Source organism: Elaeis guineensis, chromosome 9 (assembly GCF_000442705.2).
Source record: "Elaeis guineensis isolate ETL-2024a chromosome 9, EG11, whole genome shotgun sequence".
Classification (NCBI taxonomy): Eukaryota; Viridiplantae; Streptophyta; class Magnoliopsida; order Arecales; family Arecaceae; genus Elaeis; species Elaeis guineensis.
Genome location: NC_026001.2, coordinates 13,047,786 through 13,055,005, shown reverse-complemented (window position 1 = coordinate 13,055,005; position 7,220 = coordinate 13,047,786).

Here is a 7,220-nt window from a genome sequence, read left to right as displayed (position 1 = left end):
TTTGTTAATTTTTAAGACAAATTATGGACACATATAACATGATTGGTAATAAAAATTATCCGTCAAGTACAAAATATGTCCTAGAATTATGGTATATATCAGTCAAAATTGACTTTTAGGACATACATCTAACAATCTTTTATTTAGACCAAAGTCAATCTACTATATATCTAAGTCCTATCTTTGCAAGATAGGCTTCGATCTTTAGCTGGCTAAGTGACTTGGGCCTTACCACATCCTATGTGGAGTCTACTCTCTGCACCTCTAAATGTTTCTACTTGAGATAATCACATATACTACTGCTCTATGTGCTTGGACTTCTAATGAGATCTAGACTCCTTAGCTAAGACTATGGGGCCATTATCTTTGCAGTATAGTATCATGACATCTGATGGTATGACATATAGTTCCGCAACTAACATAAGAATTAGAATGCATCCTATACATCTATAGCATATTCAACTTTCATTGATCAGTTGCTTGGAACTCTTCTAACATACCGAATCAAATATTACTCAAGAACACATCCTGATGTACACATTCTACCATCAGCATCAGTGTATCCTCCCACTTTTAGCTCTGACCTTTCACCAAAGATCAAAAATAAACTCTTAGTGCTTCTCAAATACTTAGAGATGTTTTCACAGTAATCCAATGCTCTTAGTCTGGATTCGATTGATATCTGCTAATGACTCTCATAGCAAGAGATATATCAAGTCGAGTACATAGCATGACATACGCCTATGCCCAAGAGGATAGCAGACCCCTCTTGGAGGTTTCTATGCTGAACTCTTTCAGCACCTCTTCTATGTGCTTTTCTGTGAAAATCCAAACATTCTTTTAGGTCTATCTCTATAGATTATTATTCTTAGAATACAAGATGCTTATCCTGAATCTTTGATAAAAATTCTATATACAACCATATATTAACTGATGTCAGCATGGGACACTCTCATCGATCTTCATGTAAACACATGATTCTTCTTCATTTTTGATGAAATCAAATAATTTGATTATATTATCGAAATGAGTATTCCAACTTCGAGATGCTTTCATAAATCCATAAATGAATCTTTGCATTGTGATCTCCATCACTGGAAGTGAAATCTATAGGCCGCTTCATATAGATATCTTCCTAAGATATCCATTCAAGAAGGCTATCTACACATCCATTTCTCGAGGTCGATGTTCTATATCACTTCATTGTAGGTTTTGGGATCATCTCTATGATCCCTATCTCCCATGAGAAATACTTTCTCTGGATCCTCTGTAAGAATGCCAAGTATCTTTCAGAAGGATGGAAGATCTTGCTAGATCTACAAGATGGAGGAAGTACTATATGAACTGACTCATCATGAATAGGTTCTACAGATCCTATGACTCGTTGCTCTTCAGAAATTCTTTCTTTGAGCTTATCCTCCCACTATCTCTATTCTGGATAAACTATTTTTCAAGAAGATAACATGATAGCTCACAATCACATTGTGATCCTTTGGAAAGATAAAGTAGTATCCTAAACTATTTAGGATCTCCATGAAATAAGCTCTTATAGATCTAGTCTCTAACTTATCTGCCATGTCATATCTCATACGGTATGGTAGGAACAGATTTAGAGAGAACCTTATTCAGATTTTAGAAAGTAAATAATATCCCTAAAGAAACAAAAGTTAAATCAGTGAAGTTCATGATGGATCGAACTATATTTCATATAGTGCCATTGCTTCTCTCAAATATCCATTGAGCTAAGGTATACAAGGAGGATTCGATCATGAAACAATGCCATTTTCTTAAGATAATCAAGAAATTTTCTATTTGGTATTATATCCTCGATCTGATTGAAGTACCTTTAAAATTTTTTTTCTTTACTTTTCTACTTCACATCTGAATTATTTAAACCTTTTAAAGGCTTCAGACTTATATCTCATACACATACCCATACTATGACTGATCATTAGTAAAGATAATGAAGTAGTGGTAACCTTCCTTGTTTGGCTCATCAAATGGGCCACATACATCAAATGTGTACTAGAATAAGTATCTCAGTGATCTTATCCCATTATCCCATAAAGGGCAGCTTCGTTAGTTATCGTTAAAGAGATGATTCATGATATGTCTTAAATTTATCGCAAGCGCACGGTGTGCAATGTAGCACGTCCAACGAGTACGAGTCGATCCCACGAGGAATTAGATTTTGAATTGTATTTAAATGCTTGCTCAGGCGAGCTTTAGAGAAAAAGGGAAGAGATTGTTTGTTGAATTATGAACTACCAAAGCAATAAACTAATTAATTATAAAGGTAAATTATCTAAAAGATCTAGGGCTCTTGAATCCACTAGACCAATGAATTAGAGAGCCTTTCTATGATTTCTCTTATAATGTCCCTTGATCAAGGTGTAAAATATGAACAAGCATGGGTCATGAAGAGATTTAACTCAACTATGATTCATCAAATATTTTGTTCTCACCCTAATTAAGAGACCCTTCCTTTCTTCACTTCTCTTGTGTTATCCAAGTATAGGCTATGAAGGAATTTTGACCCAACTATAACCCATCAAGATTTTCATATGGAAAGAGAAGAAATGATTTAGAAAATTGTGATCCTTCTATCAATTATCTCCTCTTACACCAAATCAAGCATGGACTATGAAGGGATTCTGACCCAACGATAGCCTATCAAGTCTCTTGGCGAGAGAGATGAAGAGAGAAGGATTCTAAAAATTTAAAAGCTCGAAAAGAGAAATTGAATAGAGCAGACTTCTATTCATGATCTAGCTTCATTACAAACCCCAGAGGGATTACTTAGCAAGACATAGTTGATTTGAAGACAAAAATAAAATAACGACTAGTTCTACTTACTGAAATTGAACTTGCGAAAATTAAAAATTATAAAATTAAAAGATGCAGAAATTTAAACTATCCTATTGTAGAAATTAAAATTGTAAAAATTAAATAGAAAGAAAATAACTAATTTATTTTTGAAAAAAATTCTGATACAAAAATTTTCAACTCCTAAGCCATTAACAAGGCTTGAAGTTTGAACAGAAAATAAAATCTCTTACAGAATCAGACTTCTCTCCTTCTCCTGGCTTGGGATCAACCTTTCTCTGGCTGACTCTCCTTCTCGTGTGTTGGAAGGGTGGAAGAAAGTGAGAACAAGATGGCTAAAAAATTTTAAAAGTGGGTATGTCTGCCTGTCACACAGACCCCCTACAAGAATTATGGAGTGGAGAGAGATACTATGAATGGAGGCATTAGGCTTTATTTATAGATATAGGCAGGGAGAAGGATTTTATATTTTTTCGATGTGGGACTAAAAAGAGAAGATAGATGAACGGTTAGGATTTAATTTGGAAAGTATGGATGGATGGATAGGCAGTTGGTTAAATAGAAAATATAGAAATGGTTGCTTTATTTTAAAATTTTAAAAATCTCTCTCTTCGTTGCAGTTAGCGACCCAAACGAAGTCAAATCTAAAAAATCCATGTATGCCGCCTCCTATTGCTGAATTTGAATTTCTTCTATATTCTCACGCCATCAAGATTAGCTTCCGTGTACATGCCAAGTCCAAGTTCTATCTCACGCTCGTGTGCTAAAGCTCACCCAAAGTCTCCTCTTAAGCCCATTTGAATCCAAACTGTTTGTTTCACAAACCCCTCAGACGTCCTATTTTGATTTGAATTCCATACATCCCGCCAGAGCCTGAGCCATGTGAAAATTACTGTAGCATTTCACGGCTTATAACTTTCTTATGGACCAAATGGTCCATGGTGGACCACCAACTTGCGTATTAGATCGGATTATCTTTCAGCTTTGAATTTAAATCCATTTTAACTCCATTTTTAGTCTTGTTTGATCCCTCTAAGCCTGCAGATCGGGCTCTTCATGTTGGTGCAGCTCTTTTCTGTAAAATATACGAAAAAGTATCAATTTTAAAAGAATAAAGATAATTTGATGCATAAATTAATACTTCTGTGGATAAATTTATACACCTATCACACGTCCCAACTTATTTATTGCTAGTCCCTTAGCAATGCAATATATAATATTTTTTTTATTTTTTAAATTTAAGATCATCTTTGACAAAAATAGATCTAGAATTGAAAGTAAAAGAGTTTAGCAAGTATTACTAATTAAATATTGAGCTTTAAAAGTAAATTTCATAGTTAGTACAATTAGAAACTTCCTTAGAATACATCGAAAGATCTACAGCACTTGTGTTTGTGATGACCAACTTAGCATTTCAGTGCTGGCTTGTAAAAGACAAATGTATCTTCTCTTATCATCTTATTTTGGTTAATTTTCTATACACCCCAAATAAACTTAAGGAAGCTTTCACACTGCCTCTTTTTTCTTCTTCTTCTTCTTTTTTTCTTTTTTTTTTTTTTTTTTGCTAAGCTTCCTGGCCTTCCCTTCACTGTTTGATGCGAACCTTCACACTTGACTTAGGTGCAGAGATCCGGTTACTAAGCTTAGGGCAATCCACATATACTCTGTGTTTTTATTTTAGGCAGGTAGCTCTTTCCTCAAATTTTTTTTTTTTTTTTGATTGGAGTGTATATCAATTACCAAATTTAAGTGATAATTGAGTCCTCAGTCGGCCTCACAACCAGCACCTATTTGCCTTGTCAGTGTGCATATGTAATTAGAAGTGCTAATAGCCTTTAGGTGATCTAAGTAAGTTACTAAAAGTCTACCCACTAATCTACTTCTTAACTCGTTACAGTCATTAGCAAATACTTTCTAACTCTTATTATTATTATTATTATTATATATATTATATATTTAATCTATTTTGCTCAAGATTTTTTTTTTGTTTTTTATTTTTACTCTCCAACTTAAATATCATTATTTCTAATGAAGGAAGAAACACACTGAATGTAAGAAAAAGAAAGATGTCACCTGATTATGTGTTCTTTGTTAAAGGTGTTCTGGTGTGATGTCAGTCTGAAAGTCCGAAGCCTGAAGACTGGTATCTCTATTTATTCAATAGAAAAGATATTAGTTGAAAAGAAAAAAAAAATTTGGGTTGCCTCCCAGAAGTGCTAAGTTTAATGTCTTCAGCCAGACAAAATATTTCAAGCAATTTAATCATGATAAATTGGCTCATAGAGAACCATGGCTTCGTCAATAGATTCTTTGGGTAGTTCCAAGAATGGTTTCAATCTTTGACCATTAACTTTAAACACAGCACCATTACTTGGATTTTCAATTTCTATAGCTCCATGTGGGAAGACTTCTTTAACTGAGAAAGGTCCTGTCCATCTAGACCTAAGCTTTCCAGGAAATAAGTGTAATCTAGAATTATACAAAAGAACTTTTTGTCCAGGAGTAAATAATTTTCTCATAATTGCCTGATCATGAAATACTTTGGTTCGCTCCTTGTATACCTTAGCATTCTCGTAAGCTTCATTTCTAAGTTCTTCTAATTCATTAATTTGAAGCTTTCTATGGTTTCCAGCTACGTCCAAATCCATATCTAAATTTTTAATAGCCCATATGGCTTTATGCTCTAGCTCAACAGGCAAGTGACAAGATTTTTCAAACACAATCCTATAGGGAGATATTTCTAAATTGGTCTTGAAGGTGATTCGATATGCTCATAGTGCATCAACTAATTTCAAGGACCAATCCTTTCTATTGGTATTAACAGTTTTCTCAAGATTTGTTTGATCTGTTTGTTGGACACTTCTACTTGTCCACTAGTTTGAGGGTGATAAGGTGTGGCCAACTTGTGAGTGACATTATATTTTTTTATTAATGTGGCAAAGGGTCGGTTACAAAAATGTGTCCCCCGATCACTAATAATTGCTTTAGGAATGTCGAAGCGGGAGAGAATATTTTTTTTAAAAATTTTATAACCACTTTGCTATCAGTAGATTTACATGGAAGAGCTTCTACCCACTTCGAGACATAGTCGACAGCTACTAAAATGTATTCATTTCTAAATGAGTTTGGAAATGGGCCCATAAAATCGATCCCCCACACATCAAAAATTTAAACCACCAAGATTGGATTGAGGGCATCATATTTCTCTTGGTGATTCACCCCATTTATTGGCATCGAGCACAACTTCTACAGTACTCGTATGCATCCTTAAATAGATTGGGCCAATAAAATCCATATTGAAGGACTTTAGCAGCTATTTTTTTGGACGCAAAGTGACCACCACATGCTTGGTCATGACAAAATGATAAAATACTTCTAACCTCATTGTCCAGGACACACCTTCTAATTATTTGATCAGGACACTGCTTAAAGAGGTATGGATCATCCCAAATGAAATACTTCACTTGGGCAAAGAATTCGTGTCTGTCTTGAGTAGTCCAATGAGAAGGAACTTTATCAACAGCTAAATAGTTAACAATATCGGCATACCATGGTTCAGTGGACACAGACATGAGCTGTTCATCAGAAAAAAATTTATTGATAGGTGATTCACTAGATGGTGCGACTATGATTCGGGATAAGTGATCCGCTACTGCATTTTTTGTACCTTTTTTATCTCTGATTTCTAAGTCAAATTCTTGAAGGAGTAAGATCCATCGTATCAAGCGTGCCTTGGCGTCTTTCTTTGCTAGGAGATGTCTAATGGCTGAGTGATCAGTGTAGACAATGGTGTGAGACCCAACCAAATAAATCTAAATTTTTCTAGAGCAAAGACAACGGTCAAGAACTCCTTTTCAGTAGTAGTGTAATTAAGCTGTGCATCATTCAAGGTTTTGCTTGCATAGTAAATAACTCTAGGAAGCTTATTAATTCTTTGACCTAAAACTGCACCCACAGTATGATCAGACGCATCACACATCAGTTCGAAAGGTTCAGACCAGACAGGAGGGTGAATGATAGGAGCTGAAATGAGTGCCTTTTTAAGGAATTCAAAAGACTCTAGGTATTTATGAGTGAACTCAAATTTGATTTCTTTTGCTAAGAGATTAGTTAATGGGCGAGCCACTTTGCTAAAATTGACAATGAATCTTCTATAAAATCCAGCATGTCCTAGAAATGAATGGATTTCTTTGACAGATTTGGGTGGTGGAAGACTTGCAATAAGATTTACTTTGGCCTTGTCCACTTCAATTCTTTTTTTCGAAACTACATGGCCAAGAACTATCCCTTCTCTAACCATGAATTAGTACTTTTTCCAGTTAAGAACTAAGTGCTTCTCCTTACATCTTTCTAGAACTAATCTCAGATGATCTAAGCATTCAGAGAAAGTCGGA